Below are 22,682 nucleotides of genomic sequence, written 5' to 3' on the forward strand. Positions count from 1 at the left end.
AATAACATAATGGAAAAGAATCTGAAAAAGAATATATATATATATATATATAAAATAACTGAAGATGCATACATATATAACTGAATATATATAACCAAATCACTTTGTTGTACACCTGAAAATAACACAACATTGTAAATTCACCATATTTCAATTTAAAAAATGGTTATTTAAAAAAACTTCATTGTGAATAATCTCTCCATCCTCTCTACCTCCTTTTCTCCATCTGTAGAATCAGGGTACCACCTTGTTCTCAGGCTTTCGTTGAGAATTAAATCAGATCTACCCAGACATCCAGAAGACACCAAACACAGCGCCTGATGATCACAAGCCCAAGACGAATACTGTTTTCCTCCCTTCCCAACTTGAACCAAATATTAAAATTGAGGTATGTAAGTACAACTGAGAGTAATGATCTATTTCCATGAGATGATATGAGAGATATGGCTGAACCATTTCCCCAGGAGACACCTTCACCTTAACCATCCCTCCCATCTACATTATTTGCATATTCCTGACATTCAGCGTGTGAAATTTTAAAATCAAGTCATTATCAAACTTCAAAAATATTTAGGCTAAGAAGTACTGGTGACAAATCAATTTTCCAGCCGCATACTTTTTTCTTTGATTTTAAGAATTCCTTTGGGAGCATTCATTTATAAATTATCCAATTTAAAGGAGAAAAAATTCTCTGAAATACCAGCTTCAAAGAATAACAAATTGTAAAGGGCACCATTTCCTTATACATCCCAAATTGAGAAAAGTCTTTAAAGTTGCCTTCTGGTTTCCTACAAAATCACAGATTTTACCCACTTGTCTCACTCTTCTTTCCTCATTTATTCAGCCAAACCATTCAAAAAAACTTTGAATAGCTAATCACAAGACAATTCAGATATATAGAGAAAACAAACATGCAAACAAACCAAAAAACCTCTTTAAAATATGCATAGGGGAGTTACATAAGTGTGTTTCGCCAGTTTTCTTCTTTCTAGTAAGAATACTTTTGTATGGAATGCAGTGATCTACACGACATACATGTAAGTGTACATACACATGTGTTCCTACAGGCCTGCCCTCTCTCACAAACACATACACACAAACTCTACTCTCTATATAACAGAGTAAACCTTAAGAACACAGGCTCTGAAATATTGAATTATCAATTACTTAGGAGAGAATTAAATGTAAGTTTAAGGTTAAAAACTTGGCTCTGAAAATACCAGGAAAACCCAGATAATTTGGGGTTATGATTTGGGGGATTATTTGAGGTGGGGGCCTATTTTAGCTTACTTAATACCCTTTTTTCAATTTTTTTTCAAATTTACAAATTTTTTTTAGTACCACTACACCCACGAGTAGAAACCATTTACAAACGATTGGTTAACTGGTGAATTTTGAGTCCTTCCTTTAGCATAGGCTCCCAAAGGGCTTCCAAGAGGCAACATCTTGCTGACCTGTTTCTGATGACTGTCCACTCCTCTACAGAACTTGGATGTTACATTTTTAAAGCATTATCTTATGTCATTTTATCACTCACTGACATAATTTTCTCTATGTCTGAATCTATATGAGTTTATGGTATTTCAGAAGCAAAGTAGATTTGTCTAATTATTTGAGATTGAAAAAGAGTAAATTTTCTAAACCTGGCATTTGGGATCTAATGGTGGTGAATATCCTTCTGGAATATTCTCCCACAGCACTGCACACTATCAAAGAATATATCAAAGGCTATCAAAACTTTAAAAAAAAAAAAGGAGGGGTGGGAAGAGGAAGGAAAGTTTTTGTTGAGTTTATTGCCTTGGCAAGAGAAAACAAAGCAGAGAAGGCATCCATAGAATGGCTGAGGGAGCCTGAGGAATCTGGGTTTCTTAAGCATGAAAAGGTGCTTGGTTCAGCTGGTTAGACTTACTAAGGATGGCAAACTACAACTCCAGATTAGATAGAATGAGTTCATAAGTCTGAATGTGGTTGGTTAAAATAAGTCCTCTGTTCCCTTTAGAAAAAAAGAGAAGACTCTGAAGGCAGTTACATCCAATGAGGGAAATATGCTGGAGTCACTCAGAGTTATAGGTTCTTTAACATCTTTGGTTTTGATGAAACACAGCATTCACATATACACACACATTTGTACAACACTGACATTGAAATAATGTGGTTGAAATTTGGAGATAATATAGCATACCAGGTGAGAGCTGGGCTCCGAAATCAGACTACCTGAGTATCAGCCCCAGCTCTGACACTTATTGTCTGTTTGATGTCGGGAAGGATGGTGTAATCCTTCCCAGTTTTAGTTTCCTCATCTATGAGAGCGCGGCAATGAAAGTACTCTTTGATATGATAGTTACGAGGATTATATTAAAACATTTGTCCATATGTATCACTTTAAAAATGCAACACATTAGAAATAGCTTTCCTGCTGTTGATGGATAAACTTTGTCATTTTTGTATCTCTCCCAAAAGAAATTAAGATTCCATGTTGGCAAGGGATACAAACATTCACCCAACACTGGTTCATTCATTCCACAGTGTGCATTCGTGGAGTACCTACCAGGTACCCAGTCTGGCAGAACTCACAGTCTAATGGGAAAGGCAGACACACAGGTAATTAAGAGTTCATGTTGGGAGGAGAATAAATAAGCCATAATTAGAAACAGGAATGGTTTATTTCACAAAGGAATTGCAACTGTCAAGGCAGATAATTCTTTAGGAATCTGAGATAAGGTGAGCTCAGCTATAAATAAGAGATACTCAGGTAAAATGTTCTGGGAATATACACAATGAGTTATAATTCCTGTCCAATTAGCGAATATTTTTGAGAACTTTCTTTTTGCTAGAAATTGCAGATACTTGCGTTTCTTCTCTAACATTAAATACACTTAACTGGAAAACTTTGCATTCTGTAATTATGGAAAAAAATAGGATTTGGAGCAGTTTAATTAAAACTTAAGAAACTCTGGTATAGAACTTTAACACACATTAATAATCTTAATAAACATTATTAGCACAAGCAAATCTCTACCATCATTTGAACCTACCCTCTTTCGCAAACCCCATACCTTGGAGTTTGCTCTCCTCAAGCACTTCCTCCTCAGAGATGTAGGGCCTGAGGCATTGGTTTTAATAGAAACCAGTTTCATCAAAATTAAAACTATAATCTGGGTTGACAGCAGTGGTGGGGATGGTGTGAGCACGGGCAGGAGCAGAGGCCGGCGGAGGCCAGGCTCTGGATCCACCACCAACGCATCCTCCACGCATCTCACGTAACCCTTATGCATTCCACGCATCCCCCACGCAACCCACGCATTCCCCACGCAGCATGAGCGCATCCCACGCATCCCCCACGCAGCATGAGCGCAACCTCCTCTTCTTCGCACATCCTTGCGCATCTGCCAGCCGCAGCCCGCAGGATGCACGGTGGTGGAGGACGAAGACCCGTCTACTGAGCTCTTTTCATGGCTGGGCACGGGGGTGACAGCCCTCAGTCACCTGATGCTTTACATGAAGCGGCTCATCAGATGGGTCGTGAGCCAGTGCCCCCACGGTTGGGACGAATGTGCTGGGGAGGAAGGTCCTCTACCTGCCGACCTTCTTCACCTACGCCAAGGACATTGTGCAAGCAGATGGGAAGATAGGCCTGAACCAGCGGCTGATGTCCACCGCCCTCTCCACAGTGACCTGGGGCAACATAAAGAAGGTTTCCCCTCTGGATGAGATCGAGCAGGTTTCCAACAAGGATGACATGAAGACTTCTCTGAAGACTGTTGTGGAGGAAACCTCCTGTCTGATGATGATTCAGGGCACAACCCGCATATTGGTCCACTCCTTACGTGTCATCTCAACAGCTGCAGGGTACATTTTGTGGGACCAGAGGCCAAGTACAGCGGAGAGTTGAGCTCCATTGGGAAGATTTTCAAAGACGAGGGGCTGCTGGGACTCTGTCCGCCTAATCCCGCACCTCCTGGGAGAGGGCTGTAACCTGCTGGCCATTTCCTCAGTGCCTACCTGGTGGGTCACAGCTTCAGCCAGGCCCTGGTCATCCATCGCTACCCCAAATTTGTGACGGGGATGGCAGTGAGCATGCCGACCTATCCCTTCCTGCTGGCGGGCGATCTCACGGCTGTGAGCAACTGTGGGCTGCAGGTGGGGCTGCCCCCTCACTCCCCAGTGTTCAAATCCAGATCCACTGCTGGAAGAACCTGAGTGGGCAGGGGCAGCCTTTCCTGGCTCCAGACGACCTTTCCACTCCCACGTGGCATCAGGATCACGCTTTGCCCTGGAGTACCCTGAACCACCTAAAAAAACACTCTGTCTCTTAAACAACAAAGACCCACGGTATAGCACAGGGAACTGTACTCAATATCTTATAATAACCTTTAATGGAAAAGAATCTGAAAAAGAATACATACATATATATACAATGGAATCATTTTGCTGTACATTGAAACTAACACAACATTTAAATTAACTGTACTTCAATTTTTTACAAAAAATTACGCACACAAAAAACCCCACACTATCTCAGCCTGGCCACGGCCTGATCATCTCCGAGCACCTGTAAGATGACAAACCCACCAACACTTAGATGTGCTCCTGCCCAGCTGGGCTTTGTGTTCCTTATTTGCCATGTGTCTACACAGAATCAAGGGGATGGGTGGGGATGAGCCTGCACCCAGTGGCTTGGTCACTGTTAGACCTGAGGGAGTGGGATGGGGCTGAGGAATTGGGGCAGAATTCCCTTCCTCTGCAGATTTGCCTAGTCTGCCTTGTGCAGGGGCCAGAGGTTGGCCAGGTCAGATGGCCAAAGAGTCAGGAGGTCAGGTGCCACCCCCCATTCACACCCCTTGAGTTGGCCCGAGCTCTCATCCTTCAGCTCAGCTGGGAGCATCTCTCCTGCTTTGTAAATAGGGTGTGATCCCCTTTCAGGAAACCACCATCATGTCAGGGTCTGTGCTAGGAAGTTCTGACTAGGTTCTTCTTTCATTTTTTCAACACTACTTTTCTGATAAGAAGAAGGCAGCCCCTTCTGAATGGTACACCGTGTGATTGCTCAGAACGCTTCCGCCTCTTCACTGGTTTCATGGCAATGCCTCCTGTGCAGGACCTGGGCACCCGTGAAGCTGTGAACACCCAGACGTTAGGCAGATCAGGGTCTCCAGTCCTACCCAGTTTAAAAATTCCTAAAAAGATCTGAACTTCTCCCCTTCAAATAAATCTACTGGTGGTGATTTGGGGGGAAAAAAGCCCCTACACTCTGAAGGGGATCAGAATATGTCACCCCCAAATATGCCACCCTGCCATACGGATAATTTTGAGTTGCAGGCACTTGAGAAACAGCAGGTGCAAGAAGGGCTCTCTGACCTCCCCCTTTCTACCGAAAAGCAGGACATACAATTTCCTATGAGTAAAGTGCTCACCCTGCACCAGGAAGAGGAGAACATTCTTATCTCGACACGAAAAGTTGATGCCATGATGAATCTGTGCAAACAAACCTACTAAAATAAACTCTATCTCCCATTAGTTTCCCCCATGTATTTCCTAATAACTTAGTGCCCCCAGCCCAGCCCCTTTTCCCTTTGTCATGTCTGTTCTCCACAGTGAACTGTTCTTTGTTAACATGGCATGTAAGTTTCCCGGTCTATCCCATTCTTACAATATCTCATTCGTTTCTATGAAGGCTTTCATGCCTCATAAAATATAAACATAAAGTAAAATTTATATGTTTTTCTCCTGTTAATATGTCTTTAGTCAGTTTAATTCACAGACCCTGTTATACAACCTAAGAAGATATAGGAAAAGTCTTAACTCCCCTAGAAATTCAATAGTACCCGGGATTCCACACCCACGATTTTCTTAAAACATGGGAAAATATCTTTGCAACATCTTTATCTACACTTGCAATCTCTCCTAATAACTTAACAGTAGAAAGTTAGCAGTTCCTGAAGTCACTAGATCATGTGTTCCTTGTGTAAAGAAAGGTACATTGGCCAAAGTTTTAGGTGTTTTCCTTAAGATCTTTATATACCGCTAAATGTTCTTCTTCAATTGTAAGAAAGCTTACAGCTGATCATTTCAAAACAGGAAGATGCTGGGCCAACTCACATATGAATCAACACAACTTCCTCTTATATGCCATTTTTCCCTTATTACCACCTTAAGAAACATACATTGTTTCTGAACAAATCCTATGATCAGGCATGGTCCCAAATCACAAATAATTCACAGTTTAGCAGGAAAAGTAGTCAAATTCAAATTGTACTGTCTTAAAATAACTACTTTATTAGAGAAAGAAGGGCTAGAGGAAATCATGGTAGACAGTGATGAAATTACTGGAGCTAACTTTGAAAGGTTTCTCAAGTTGTTTATAACAGAAGAAACACCAAAAAAGAAAAAAAAAGAAAAAGAAAAAAAAGATAAAAGGAGGAGAGGGGGAAGAGGGGCAGAAAGAGGAGGGGGAGGAGGGGGAGGAGGGGGAGGAGGGGGAGGAGGGGGAGAAGGAGAAACATGTTCCTAGGCAGAAGGGAGTATGGAAATACCTTTTGCCTTCAGGTAATGGTCATCATAAGGAAAGAAAGTGAGCAGCGAGCCAGCTTTGCATCCCTGTCCATCCTCAAAGGGAAGGTACTTAAAGTTCAAGTTTATGGCTTTTTTATTTTTGTATTTTCAGCATTTAGTCCATCATCTAGCTCGTAGCCTACGGAAGCAATTTTAATTCATGTGATTGTGGAATCTGGCAAGTCTGAAGTCTGCAAGGTAGGGCAGCGCCTGTGGACCCAGGGAGGAGTTGATGCTTCAGTTTGAGTCTGAAAGTGTCTCCTAGCAGAATTCTCTCTTCATTTTTTCAATCTTAAATTTTTTTAACTGAAGTACAGTTGATTAACAAATGTTGTGTTAGTTACTGGTGTATAGCAAAGTGGTTCAGATATATATATTTTTTTCTTTCCTTTTTCAGATTCTTTTTTATTAATAGGTTATTACAAGATATCGATTATAGTTCCCTGTGGTATACAGCAGGACCGTGTTGTTTATCTATTTTATATATAGTAGTGTGTATTTGCTAAACCCAAACCTTCCTCCCCATTTCCCCTTTGGTAACCATAAAGAATTATTTATTCTTTGGGAGAGGGCAGTCTTTTTCTATTAAGGCCTTCAACTGATTGGATAAGGCCGACTCACATTATAGAGGGTAACTGGCTTTATTCAAAGCCTACTGATTTAAATGTTAGGCTCGTCAGAAAAATATCTTCACAGAAACATCTAGAATAATGTTTGACCAAATAACTTGGCCTTGTGGTCTATTCAAGTTGACACATGAAACTAACCAGCACACCAAGGCACCCCAGAAGCTCCATCCATGTGCCCATCCCAATCAGGGCTCCTTCCCCACGACCCCACACCCAGCAAGTAACCATTATCCTGATGCTATAATAATCATTTTTGTGTGTATTTTTAAAAGATAATTTTAGTGCATCCCTAGACATGGTAGTTTATTCCTGCCTATTGTTTTAATTTGATATTCCTTGAAAGTCTATTTTATTCCATAGAACCCACACCATGTCTTTCTTTACAGTCGACCTGTTGAGGAACTCAGGCCTTTGGATGTAAAGAATCACTTACATTCTGGTATTGCTGATTGGATTCTGCATTAAATTTTAAATTTTCCTCAAAAGTTTTTGCAGGCCATGTCATGATTTTCCCCACATCAGGTAGGTGGGAGGGCTGCAGAGCACAACCAGAGCCTGGTGTGTAATGTGTTCAGAATCCCCACGATGGCTCGTGGGGGCCAAGGATGAGAGCTGCAGAGAGAGCTCTGCCTGGATACACAGAGTGTGGCTGGGAGGTGGGGAGAAAGGGGAAGAGTCTACCCCAGCCCAGGTCTCCTTGGGCTCTGGATTTGTAGTATCCCAGAGCTCAATAATAATAGGAGTGTAAAAAGAATGGGTAGGTGATACGGGAAGGTCACAAAAGCAAGGTAAGGATAAGTGAAAAATATTCCAGAGCCATGGGGAAAATAAGAAAATTTTACTGAAGAGGGACATACAGAAAAATGCACATATCATGAGTGCATAGTTTGATAAATTTTTACAAACTGAACACACCGTGTAACTAGCATCTCAGTCAAGAAACGGAAGAAACTTCTTGCTCTCTTTCAGTTCAGTTATTACTCTCCCAAAAAATGACCTTCAATGTCATAGATTAGTTTTTCTGTTTCTGCACTTTGAGCAAACTGAATCATACAATATGTAGTCTTTGCGGGAGTGGGTTCTTTCACTCAATATTACATTTATGAGATTTATCCATGTTTTTGCTAAGTTGTAAATCATGGATTTGCATTGTCATATAATATTTGATTGTGTGAGAATTTGGATAGTTTAGTGACATTGTGGGGCTATAAACATTGCCTTTTGTGAACACATGTATGCATTTCTGGGGGGGGTCTATTCTTGGGAGGGGGTTTGCTGGGTCAAGGCATACACTTATGTCTAATTTTACTAGATATTGCCAAAGAATTTTCCCATGTTGGGAAAGCCAATTTATGTTCTCATCAGCAACTGATTGAAATTACCTATCGCTCTGTATTCTCAATAAATGAACACCTCGGGCTATTATTTTAGGAATTCTGGTCCCCAGGTGGTGTATCTCACTGTAGTTTTCATTTGCACTTTTCTGGTAACTAATGAATTTAAGAACATTTCATACATTTCTCAGCAACTGGGATATCCTTTTGCATAAAGTGTCTGTTCAAGTCTTTTGCTCATTTTTATATTGGGCTGATTCTCTTTTTCTCATTGATTTGCAGAAGTGCTTTATATGCTGAAATAGTCATTTGTCACATATACTACATAATATATATTTGAAATATATATACTATGTTAATATATTATCTATTTTAAAATATTATATTAGAAATATATAATATATAAAATATGTCTAATATTATATTAATATATTTCATACTTTTAAATATAAATGTATTATATGTTAATATATTGACATATATAATGTATATGTATAACATATATAACATATTAATTTAATATATTATTTTAATACATTATTGTATACTATTTATATATTATATATATTAATATATTATATATTATAAGATATATAATGTAATAATATGTGATATAATTTTATTCAATAATGTGTTAATATTATAATGATGTATTTTATTAAATTTAATATATAATTGTACTTCATAATGTATTAATTGGTTATAAATTAGATACAATAATATATAATTATACAGTATATATTATTTATTGTTTATTATTAATTATTTATTATATATTATAATTAGATATTATTTTGTATTATATAATATATTCAATATATTGTATATTATATCATACATTATTATAATATACATTATTATATATTCTTTTATAGCATATATTAATGTATATTATTTTAATATACATAAGATGTATTAATATTATATATTATACAGTATAATATGCATAATATGTTATGTAATATATCTTTAAATATATATGATATACAATGGTATTCATAATATACTAATACATCATATAAGTGTAATATATTAATATATAATATATCAAATATTATAGAAATATAATACATATTAGTATATTATATATTTTGGATGAGAATAATTAACAATGTATTAATATAATTATATATTGTATATATGATTATATAGTAATATAATATTAAGGTATTATATTATACTAAGTAATACTTATATTATTGTATTATTAATATATTATATACACTATATATAATATTCTATCATCTTATATATTATAGTATTATATAATTTTATATAATAGTATCTTATACTATATTATCTCATGTTATATTTCATAATATTTAATTATATATTACATATATTATATAGTATATGTACTTTATTATATATTACCATATATTACATATAATTATTATATATTATATAATGTATATTATAATAATCATTGTGAATTGTGTATATATTATATTGTATATTGTATTATATATTGTATTATATTGTATAATGTATATTATAATAATCATTATATATATTTGTATATATTATATTGTATTATATATGAAATTATATATCACACATCATATTACAATTACCCTATCATATGTCAATTAGTGTATAATATATATTATTATATAATTATATGATTATAAGATTATATATAATTACATTATTCTATAATAATATAATTAGATAATAACATAAGTATAATATAATATAGTATATAATAATATATAATATATATTTATAATTATAATAATTATAGAGTTATAGATATCATTAATTATAATAATATATAATTCAGTCTTCTTGACATCAGCTAAGGGAGGAAAGGAAAACACTAGCAAAATGGACCTTGCAAGGAGCAGATACAATTACTTTAGCCCATCCCAGCAATGTCACACATGCATATTTTGGTATAGAAGCTTTAAAACTTTTCTTTAGAGCAATTACACAACCAGTGCCCCAGGACATATTATATATTATATTATATGTTTTTATAGCATACATTATTATATATTGTGTATATAATAAATATCATTTAATATATATTATTTTAATATACATAATATGTGTCATTATTATATATTATAGATTGTTATATGTGTAGAATATAACACATAATATGTATTTGAAATATATACTGTACTAATACATTATATAACTATATCATTTGAATGTATAATGTATCAATATATGATATAAATATAGTATAATAGAAATTAATATATCCTGGATGAATCATTGACATGTATAACATATATTATATTATGTATATTTGAAATATATATTAATATATTATATAAATTACATTATATTGTAATATATAAATTAGTATATAAGTATATATATTTGAAAAATCTCATCTCACTCTTTTGATTGTTTTTGTAAATTTGTAATGTAAACTAGACTAAACATTTTAATGCCTGATAATAATACTGTCCTTATTGTTAAAGGCAATAAAAAGTGAGATAATCTCTCATCAAAAACAGAAGAGGGAACTATCAAAGAATAGGTCTGAGGACAGCAATGGAGGGAAAAAAAACTCTTTCGTGTCACCATCAGGCTGAATTCAGACACACATTTGGCCTCATTAAACTCCTCAGCAAAACACTATTACCCTCATTTCACAGACAACAGAACCAAAAGTCAGGGTATCCTCAAATGGATCCTAAAATGTACTCCACGTATAGGTAAAATTGTCCAAATCAGCCAGCGTAGTAAACGGTTTGCCAGATTTTGAACCCGTCATATGTCACCAAAGCTCAGTGCTGCTAACCCATGACATTAAACTACCCTGACTGGCTTCTTACGTGTGGCTGTAAAAAACAAATGACGCCTTGGCTCACTCCATTGGAAAGTTGTGAATGCTTTGGCTAATTTATGACATAGCTGTGCCAGTGCGGAAAAGCGTTATTTCCCCACTGTATTTCCAGAGACACAGCTGTCCAGTGATCTTCGTGTGACCTTACTAGCAACTAGCTCACTCCTGGGTTTTTAATAAATGCTTCCTGGATAAACAGACAAATAAAGGAATGAATGAATGCCTACAAGCAGAGAAAAAGCCTGAATGCTAATGTCAGCTTTCTGCTAAACACATCATGAGTGACAAAATAGGCTTCTCAGCATCCTCAGGTGTTATGAAATCATTCGGGTTTCAGATGTCCAAGAAGACACCATTAGGTGAATTATTTTAAGCTGTCACTTCTGAGGCTAACCTCTGTGCTGACAAAAATAGGTGAGTGAAACAGCTGCAGTAGTGACATGCACCCTGGGTCCTGGCATGGGTGGTGCCAGTGAAACAGCAGGAAATTTTAAGAGCTGGGAGGAAAGAGAGCAGCAAGTCTGTCCTCTTTACTTCAGCAAAGAGAGGAAAGGAAAATGCTAGCAAAACAGACCTTGCAAGGAGCAGACACACAATTTAGCCCATCCCAGCAATGTCATGCATGCATATTTTGGTATATAAACCATAGAGCTTTTCTTTAGAGCGATGACACAACCAGTGCTCCAGTGCCTCAAAAGCCAGTGAAACTGGAAGCGGCACCATGGTGTTAAGAAGTACTGAGACAAACTGGGAGACTGGGATACCAAATTGTACACTCTAAATATATGCAGTTTATTGTAAAAAATAAAAAAATAAAAAGCTAAAAAAAAAAAAAAAAAAGAAGTACTGAGGTCCTGGCCTGTTTAGAGAAAGGCTGTTAGCATGGCCCAAGCAAGCTCTAATGAAACAGCCATTTGAATAACTAAGGATTCTATGAAAAAATTAAGAAGATCCCTGGGGGGTAGGGGTATGTCAGGGCACTCTGACATCTCTATTTTGTTAACATACTTGCTCTGTCACCTAGAAAAAGTTTTTAATTTACTCTGTATCTCAATTTTGCCAGCCATAATTTGAGGATGATATTCCTTTTTAATCTATAAGTCAAATAAAATTATCTAATGCTAATAATAGGCTATAGGGCATAGGTCTAGAATTCCTCAACAGTATTCCAAGATTCAAGAGGCTGGGAAACTTCATTTTTTCATAGGTCATTTGACAGCAAAACTTCATCTGACATGAACAGAGTGGTAACACTGACATAATCTGAAGCTTTTTATTTAGCCCCATGCTAATGGGATTGATTAAGAACACTGCCCCAAACCCTTTAGGACTGTTATAAAGTATATGGAATGTATGCTGTTTTAACTTTCTAACAGTCAAAAAAAGTTTGAATTTTAAAGTATCAATATATCTGATCATAAGGGATTAATATCCAACATATATAAAACAGCTCATGCAATTCAGCATCAAAGAAACAAACAAAAAATGATTAAAAAATGGGCAGAAAAACCAAATAGACATTTTTCCAAAGAGACATGCAGGTGGCAACAACACATGAAAAGATGCTCGACATTGATAATCATCAAGGAAATGCAAATCAACTCAAAACCACAATGAGGTATCACCTCACACTGTCAGAATGGTTCTCAGAAAGAACACAAATAGCAAACGTTGGGAGGATGTAGAGAAAAGGAAACCCTTGTACATGGTTGGTGGGAATGTTAATTGGTACAGCCACCTGTGGAGAATAGTATGGAGGTTTCTCAAAAAACTAAAAATAGAACTACCATATGACCTAGCAATTCCATTCCTAGGTGTATATCTGAAAAAAACAAACACACTACCAAAAAGATATATGCACCCCAATGTTCATAGCAGCATTATTTGCAATTGCCAAGATATGGAAACAACCTAAGTGTCCATCAATAGATGAATGGGTAAAGAAAAAGCGGTACATACATACACAATGGAATGATACTCAGCCATAAAAAACCTGAAGTTTTGCCATTTGCAGCATAATGGATGGACTTATGTGAAGTAAGTCAGGCAGAAAAAGACAAATACTGTATGATATCACAAATGTGGAATCTTAAAAACACAAAAAAACTAGTGAATATAATGAAAAAGAAGCAGACTCACAGACATAGAGAACAAACTAGTGGTTATTGAAGGGGGCAGTATTGGGTTTGGGGAGTGGAAGGTACAAACTATTGGGTGAAAGATAGGCTCAAGGATGTATTTGCAACATGGGGAATACCCAATATTTTGTAATAACTGTAAATGGAAAGTAATCTTTCAAAATTGCTTAAAAAATACAAATGAAAAAATTTTTAAATAAAGTATACCTGGTCAATGGGATGATGGGCTTGCATTAAAAAAATATCATAATATATAAAATGTAACTAAATGCCTAGATGTCTTTTTATCATGGTCCAAACTGCTTAAGCTTCAATAATACCAAATCTACAAAATGTAGACCACAAATATCTATAAAACTTAAAACCAGCTACTTCATTAGTGGTTAAATTTAGTATTTATAAAATATTATTTAAAAACTATTTAGATTCAATTTTTCTCACTTTGCAAGAATGCTCATGTATGCACAATAATTTTTGAGAAATGATGGCGCCTCATAAACTGTATTTGTTTTTGTAGTGAAATGATTTCAAAGCAAAGCAATGAAAATTCTCCCAAATGTTTATAGAAAAATAGTATGGTTAGTATGAGATGGAAATGCAATTTAACATGTTTTATACAAATGAGAACTTATAATATTCATAATGTTCAGGTTGGCCACAGAGAGAAGTGCCAATTCTGTCAATATAAGCTCTAAGAAAGATAATAAATGTTGATACGGAGAGTTTTTCTGTAGGTATCCTCAGCATCAACTAAATTTCCTTTAAGTTTCCTTAACAGCCTATATTTTTCTGGTTCAATCCTCAGTTACTGAGATGAATATCACCAAACATTCACTAGTCTGAAGACTCACTGTAGAGTGTCCAGTTAAGCTGACCTGTGGCTCAAAAGAATTAATCTTCACTTGGCTTAATAAATTGATTCCAACCCTACATTAAATGGTGGCAAATGAATGCAGGTCTAAACCTCAGACTGTCTACACAGAAGCACTAGTTCTATGGGCATGAGCCCATATGGTTCATTACCACAGCCCTTAAGCACAGAAGTAGGATTCCATTGCCAAGTTGTGGAAATGACTTAGCTTTCATCATGGCACGCTTCATGTAGAAAACTAAAATTCTAGGGGTTTTGCTGACTTTTATCATTTAATACTCACAGTACCCTATGAGTTAGCTACAATAATTTGCCGCATTTTACAGACACAAAAACAAACGCTGAGAGATTCAGAGGCATCCCAAGATCAAGCTAGTGACAAGAGCTGGGATAGGAATCCAGCTTTGCATGTCTCATAGTCTAAGTTCTTAACCATTCTTGTGGTGAGAATTCCTAGCCTCTCCCACCCAAAACAGCAAGCCCAGCAGTCTCATCATTTTCTTTTTCCTCCCACAGTGTGAAAGATGTTGTATACACACAAACGTACACACACACCTTATACAACATAAAGATACCTTTATCATATAAAACCATATTTCACTATGGAACTAAAGGCATTTTTTACTTATTATATCATTCTGAGGTCAAGTCCTGTATCTTATTTCCCAAATTCCAAAGAGACACACTGGGAGATTCTGCAGCCCTGCAAGAGATCCATGGTGGCACCGAACTCCACTAAGAAAGCAGCAGCAGTGAAACAGGAGAGACTGCAGGCAGTGCAGGACCGCAAAGCCAGTGAAGCCACTGTTGGTTTTCCACACAGCAATCAGTAACCAGAGCAGAAAGATACCAAATTCATTTGCACTAAACCACAAGTTGCTAAGAACAACTGCTTGGCTTTTACTGTCTTATTTTCCAGCTTTTCCCCTTCCTGATGTTAGCAGGGGAGGCTTCTGGACTCCAGGCATTCATATCTAATTTGCTGATGGGCATTTATACTGATGAGTGGATCCACAGTGAGGGAAGATCCCCAACTTATTCCATATTCCACAGTTCCCAGAATATCAAGATGCCCCTCCATGTATTACACTGAGAATCCCCCGGGTCTCAAGTGCACTGCTGGCCACTGATGTAGCCATGCTTCCCTTAAGGCGGAGGTGAAGTCACCTGTTCCAGGTAAAAGTCCATCACAGACAATATGGGCGTGTCAACATCACATGGACACAACAGTCTCTTCTTGTTCCACTCATGGCTTCTTCCCACAGCAAAACATTTATTCATAAAGTATTTAATATCACAAGGCCCCTAACACACACTAAGGCTCCGATAATAGCTTCATTAACTACTGATCTAGTAACAGATGCTTTAGAATCTGTATTTGTGATGAAATGAACAAAAATAATATAGAAAAGGTATGAGATCCTCAATATTTTCAAGCCTCACTTTTCATTTCCATATGAATGATGTATCTTAAAACCCGTACAGAAATCTCATCACTTTAACACAAAATGATCAAGAAGAAATCTGAGCTTATTCCTTAAACAAAATAGTTGCTAAAATAACACAGCTCCATCAATAACTTCTCTCCCCATCAGTAACTACCTTCAAAGAACTCAGAAGAGTTTTACTCCATGTGCTCTTTTAACTGATAAACACAATGTTTACATTGAAGTGACTGGAGACCCGTCTTAACAGAAGTTAAATTCCACAGACAGTAGAAGGCAAAACTGAATGTCATCAAAACTACACCTTAAAATCCCTTAAGTATTGCTTTATATGTTCAACACCTCTTTTTCTCCAAAGATGAAACAGATCTCTTAATTTGGGCATTCAGGGAACCATCATTTACATTTATGAGTCACGTTGTACAAAAATTGTGCATATTTGAACAGTAAAATCACACAAGATGGTCACTTCCTGAGGGGCCTATGGTAACTGAGATATTTGGGGTCACAGGAGATATATCAACTCATTTCTTCAAGGTTTGCATTTATTGAAGAGAAAGTCAAGTGTAATCACTGATGGTACTTAAATTATTTTCTTCCCCATCCTCTTTATTTCTCCCATCTTTTTTTTTTTTTTTTCTGATAGCATTTACAAGGATTGGTCATCTTAAGAGCTGAAACAAATCTTCAGATTTCTTTAAGAAAATGGCCATGATGCAACAAACTCAGCTCTACCTCTCTCTTTTTTTTAACAGCATAATGCCCTCAGCCAATCCATGTTGATGCAAATGGCAGAATTTCCTCCTTTTTATGGCTTAGTAATATTATACTGTAGATACATCACATTTTCTTTATCCCATTCATCCATCAATGGACACTTAGGTTGTTCCCATGTCTTGGTTATTGTAAATAATGCTGCAATGAACATGGGGGTGCAGATATCATTTCAAAGTAGTGATTCTGTTTCCTTTGGATAAACACTCAGAAGTGGAGTTGCTGGATCATATAGCAGTTCTACTCTTAATTTTTTGAAGAACCTTCATACTCTTTTCCATAATGGCTATACCAATGTATACCCCCACCAATGGTGCACAAGGATTCACTGTTCTTAGTTCCACCACTTAAAGTTTGTTCCATAAAAACTTCAGTAGCACTAGTGGTCATCAGAAAGATGCAAGTTAATTCTATAGAATAAAAATAATTGATGCTGGAGAAAACATGACAGGTATGAGTATGCATTTTTCCCCTAAAAGTCTGTTTGTTTCAATTAATTCCAAATATTTATGGGGGGAAACCAGCTCAGTCTCAAGCCACACGCTATCAGTGAGACAAGGAAGTAAGTTTTAGAGTGGATGAGACTAAGCTAGATCCAGAGGTTAGCCCAGAGGATCCTCAGAGTTCGGCCTCAGGCTTGTCTTGGTAGGGAGGGGGAGGGGGTGTGGGCAGGGAGAAGGTACACTTGAGCCAGTGGCATGTCAGAGAGAAGTTCTGGGGGACTGAGGGGAACACAGAGAGCAGCAAAAGTGCACCGTGGTCCCTGGACATTCTGTTCATAAATGACCAACTTCCAATGCTTGGAATCTTGGACGAGCGTGGGAACCCCACCAAGACTCAGCTAAGCCATGAGGGCTAAGAGTCCAAACAGCAGAAGTTATAATCACTCGCTCTGAGATTAAGCACATTTGTGTTGGATTCTGGCTCTGCCAATCATTAGGAATAGCACGTGCTCATTCGATGGTAACCACAGCCAGATAGGCCAGCGTTCAAAACCACTGAGAAGGATTGAGGATAAGTTGACCGTACATATAGCAGGGGGTTTAGTGCAGGAATACAATCCTGAAATTGGTCAACATGGGGACCTAGGTAAAGTGGGGAGTGGAGAGGGGGTGGAGGGCCCAGGGCTGGCTTCACAAGTGAGCCACCTTTGTGCTACACAGGGCCCTACACTTGGAAGTGTTCCACACTTGGTTTAATGCTTTACTGTCACCATCTGGAAATTCTCAATAACTTTTTAACATTTTGCACTGGACCCCAGGAATTATAAGGCTGGTCCTGGGTAGGTCATTATGGATACCAAAGACATTTCAAACACTAAAGATATTGCAAGTACCCACGGATGCTGGGATAAGGCTCCACTGATTACAACTGGTTTAGACTAGTCTGGGTCTTGCAAGGAACAACCCAGCTCTGGGAAATGGAAAACAGCAAAAAAAAAAAAAAAAAAAGACATACTAGACAGAGGAATGGGCACACCCGTTTGATAATGAGGGTGACTATATAAATTGATATCCAGCAATTATGAATGAGAATGTAAGAGGGTGCTATTAAAAATTACCTCAAGACGACAGCTGCAAAGTGTGTCAAAGTGGTCAAAGTGGTCTGGTCAAAGTGGGAGAAAAGCTCTCCCTATAAATAAGCCATCTAGCAAAGTATTTTGAAGTTACTCCTAAAGGGCAAAGTTGGAAATAAATGAGCAAGATACCATCATGACTACAAAGCACATATGTTCACAGAAAATTCAGATCTATTTTTAGAGGTGGAGGGACAAGAGTAGTTATTATCTGATATTTGAAAGGATAATCAGAATAAAATTTCGTGGGGCCAAAATTTCTATTTGAAAAACTACTTATATGTTGATAATTGTTGCAGGTACATGGAGTTCATTGAGCTGTTCTCTCTACTTTTATACATTTGGAAATTTCATAATAATCATTTTTAAAAGTAAAAAAAAAATAACTTAGGGATGTTTTTGTTGATATTGCATTGATTGAATAAATATTTTAAATCCTCTAATAGATTATTTTATTAACAGCTTGCCATAAAATTACTCTGAAAAATAAAAAGGAAAACCACTTGATTTGAGAAGAATTTGAGTGTCAAGTGTTCTCCAATTACCCAAGTAAATAAACAGTACTGTTGCCAGAATTTCTATGTTGAGGGACCTAGGGATATAAATCTAATTGGAGAAAGAATCAGAGTCTGTCTTGAAGCTCTGTTTACATAGAAATCATATTATTTTTATTTAGATTTCAAGTTGATTTAGAATGGCTTGGGATTGCTGAGATGAAACTTATGGGACATTAAAGCCTCCTGTATTAGTCGTAAGAGATTAGACTGTGTAATTAACCCCAAACTTCAGTGGCTTAAGAAAAATTAAGGCTTGTTTCTGGCTTGTGCTACTGTCTGGTGAGAATTAACAAGGCACTCTGCCCCCTTCACACACTGAGGGATCCAGGCCCACGGAGACCCTACCATCTTGTAACTGCACCATCTGAAACATGTGGTTCCCTGTGTCCCCATGTCTGGCGATGAAGACTGGAGAGTCACACAGCCTCAGAACCTAAGTGACATGCCATTTCCACCAACATTTAATTGGCTGAAATCTGTCACGGGGTACTATCTGACAGCAGAGGGCAAGGGCAATCCAGGGAAGCAAATGGAAGATTTGTTGAGTATCTCTGTCTCCACTACGGACAACACGGCAAGAAAGTACAGCTCGTGATTTCTGGGGTCTTAAGTCCTAGGGTCTGAGCTGAGTGCTGAATGAGAATTAAAATGCCATTGATCAGTCGGAAAATATTTGTTCAGCAAATGAATGATGGAAAGACAATTGCAGGGTAAAATTTCTAACTTTTCCAAGCACTAAATAGTATCTATTTTCATATAAGAGGCATAATTAATGTAAATGAATATTGACAATTCATTCAAACCAGAGGAGCTGATCTGTTAACTGCCAACACTTTCCTAGCCATTGCCATGGCTGATAGTAACATTTATGTTAAGATTAGCGATGGCTTTAGTTACCTTTTCCTGCACAGCAAACTACCAGGTGGACTCAGTGGGGTGCTTTCACTTGGGGGTCTTTCCCTGAAGTCAGATGGTGGCTAGGGGTAGAATCATCCGAAGGCATCTTTCTCATAGGTCCAATATGTCTGCTGGGATGCTGAGAACCAGCTGGGCACTGCCTGGCCACCTCTCTCTTTCCAGGCAGCCTCTTCACAAGACTAGCCCGGGCTCCACACAGCCTGGCATCTCAGAATAACTGGGCTTTTATGTGGCAGACGGCTTCTTGTAGAGTAAATATTCCAAAAGCACAAGGCCCAAACTGCATTCTTAGAATGTCAGCTTGGAAGGCCAACAGTGTCACCTCAGTGTACCCCACTGGTCAAAGGTGAGTCAGAGGGCAAGCTGAGCTCAAGAGAGGAAGGAAGGTGAAGGTATGAGGACTGGATGGCATGGGTGCCATCTTGGGAGATAAGCTGTCATTCACCAGACCTTTTATTTAATCAGACCCTAGTTTCCTACATGCTACATAGTTAATTTTCAAATGCAAGTGTAAATTTGTAAGGGTTTATCAAGTTTGCTGTTCCATAGTTTTGTCCTTATCCTTTAAAAATACTGTACATGGACATGACAGCTTGCAAACACATAAGAATTGGTATCAGATTCCCTGATCTCTGGATTTAAAATGCTAGGATGGCAACTGGATGTCGACTCTAGTTAAGAACATCCCCACTTTGCTATTCTGGTCAGATTGTCAAATATCTGAGTGTGAGCGACAGGGAGAATGGAAGGATCGGGGAGGGTAGTGCAAGCCTTCAACTTCACATACACAATCATATAAATCATGGGGGCGGTGTGTGAGTGTGTGTGGGTATGTGTGTGGGGTGTGTGTGTGTCTGTGTGTGTGTCTGTAGGTACAGGTAACACAGCTGTGTAAAGTCCACAGACCAGCGTTAGCCTTGAGGACAAGAAGTCCCCTACGTGGCAAATGATTCACCCAACTCAGATTACACAAGTTCCTTCATAATCCTTACTGAATAAGACAAAAACAAGATCATTCCATAATTATACCTAAGCAGAGAGAAAAACGAGACCCCTGTCCACATCACAAAAGGGACCAAACATTCCCGTCACCCAGGTAACAGGAGTGACTGCTGCTTCTTTATCATTTATATCTTTAGCCTGGCTCCATTTTCCCACCTTCTGGATAAAGTTTACTAGCATACCCCATTGCAGAATTATCCCCACCTCAGGGCAGTACTCAATCTAGAACAAAACCATCTCCTCACCTCTCACCAACACCACCCAACCCAAAGCCAAAGCTCACTGGGAGCCCCTCTCAACAGCAACTCTCTCTTATTCGGGGCCTCTCCTTCCCCACGCCATGCGTCCCCTTTGTCCATCACCAGGATAACATCAGGGCACGACGTCAGAGTGACTGAGGATGGGAGTGTGGGTTCTCCTGGCCTCTGGCTGCCTCTCCTCCCACCACAGGGATAAGAACTAACACCAGTGATGGAGTGAAATGCATTTTACCTCATTCAATCCATAATTATCAGCTCTGACATGCGCCTCAGGGAAGGAGAAGGTGGGAACTAATGAATGATAGGAACAGTCCTGCCTTTATTTCATACAGTGTATTCATTCATTCATTCAGTCATGCAGCAAATACTTCTGAAGCTGAGTACTGAGTCCTACTACATGCTGAGTACCTGGAGTTTCATAGGCAGGTATGAAAAAAATAGGTAATCCAGGAAAAACACTAACTGTAGCCATTTATAGGTGGACCACACTCCCCTTCTTTCTCTTACGACACAAACACAGTAAGACAAGGAAATGCCTCTTTCTTCCCTCATGTAACACTGATCCTTCCAGATCACCCAGACTCTGCTCTCACCCTTAGATGCTGTCAGTTCTATCTGCCACTAGTAAATAGTGACACTAGAATATCTGGTTGAATTCTCAATTTTTACTCCTTAACATATTATATCTCTTTTTTAAAAAATTCATTGGTTTTCTCAATTAAGGAGATTAATTGTAAGGTTCTCACCAACCAAGGATGACTCTAAAAACCAAATTTACTAAAGGGTCAGTAATCAATCAGTTGATAATTATTGACCAAAACTTTACACTGCGGGTGCTTGGATTTGTGACAGTTATCCAAAGGAAAAACTTTCCATTTCTAAATCACAGGAGGATAGCTATTTCATATTTATAAGAAATTGTCTGAATATGAGAGGGAACATTCAATAGGAGGTTTGAAATTTTTCTAAAGAGAAGTACAAAGCATACATTAATGAAAGTTATCACAATTTCAGTTTATCACTTGGTATTTCTGATTTGAAGACAGTCACCATCCTCATTTGTCTATTTCCTTTATTCACAGTGCAATTCTTAATGACTTTTCTTTGGTAGATATTTGCAAAGCATATAAAACTTTATGTGTCTTCCTTACAAACTGCAAAGCAGTGGGAGAAGTTACTTCTTTCTTACAAATATGTTTTTGAATTATTCCAAATGAAACACGAAATGGTGCATTTTTAACTAAAACTTAATAAATATATGAAAGTCTATGCTGTAGAAGTTGCTTATTTGCAAAGAGTGGATATAAGACCCTATTTCAACAAAAATGTAACTGTGCAAAATCATTTCAGAGTAGAAATAGTACCTAGAGGCCAAAAAAGTTGTGTTCTGGTCAGCGCAGAACAGAACTATTTGTTCAAATGCTTTTCAGTTGCCTTAAATTAGTCTAAAAATGTTAGAAATAATACTGCCAACTGGTGAAAGACTAGCATGCTGGAATCTGATGAAACTAACCTTGTGTTATTGGATAAGCTAATTAAACATTTAGGTTGTCTCTCCTGCCACTTCTAAAATATCACATCGTTATCCTAGAGATAGTGAGAGGATCACTGCAATGAGAGCATAGTGCATGTAAAGGAATTAGCAGGCACCACATAGTAAGGGTTCAATAACTGTTAGGTGTGATGACAATTAGGAAGGAAATGTGATGATATCCATTTTCAAGTGAGCAGGTATCTGCCTTGTGTAGGAATTTACTCGTTACTGTATCTATGTTTGTGTCTATCTCAGGTTTGCAGATATTGTTTTGAAAACAAATAGGAAA

General features: G+C 37.5%; 1 pseudogene; it reads left to right on the forward strand.

Annotated features, from left to right (window-relative positions):
- Positions 1 to 2,149: 2,149 nt before the first annotated feature.
- LOC130830902 (mitochondrial carrier homolog 1-like) overlaps positions 2,150 to 22,682 on the forward strand; it is a 30,181-nt pseudogene continuing 9,648 nt past the window's right edge.

The sequence above is a fragment of the Hippopotamus amphibius genome, chromosome 11 (assembly GCF_030028045.1).
Source record: "Hippopotamus amphibius kiboko isolate mHipAmp2 chromosome 11, mHipAmp2.hap2, whole genome shotgun sequence".
NCBI classification, from domain to species: domain Eukaryota; kingdom Metazoa; phylum Chordata; class Mammalia; order Artiodactyla; family Hippopotamidae; genus Hippopotamus; species Hippopotamus amphibius.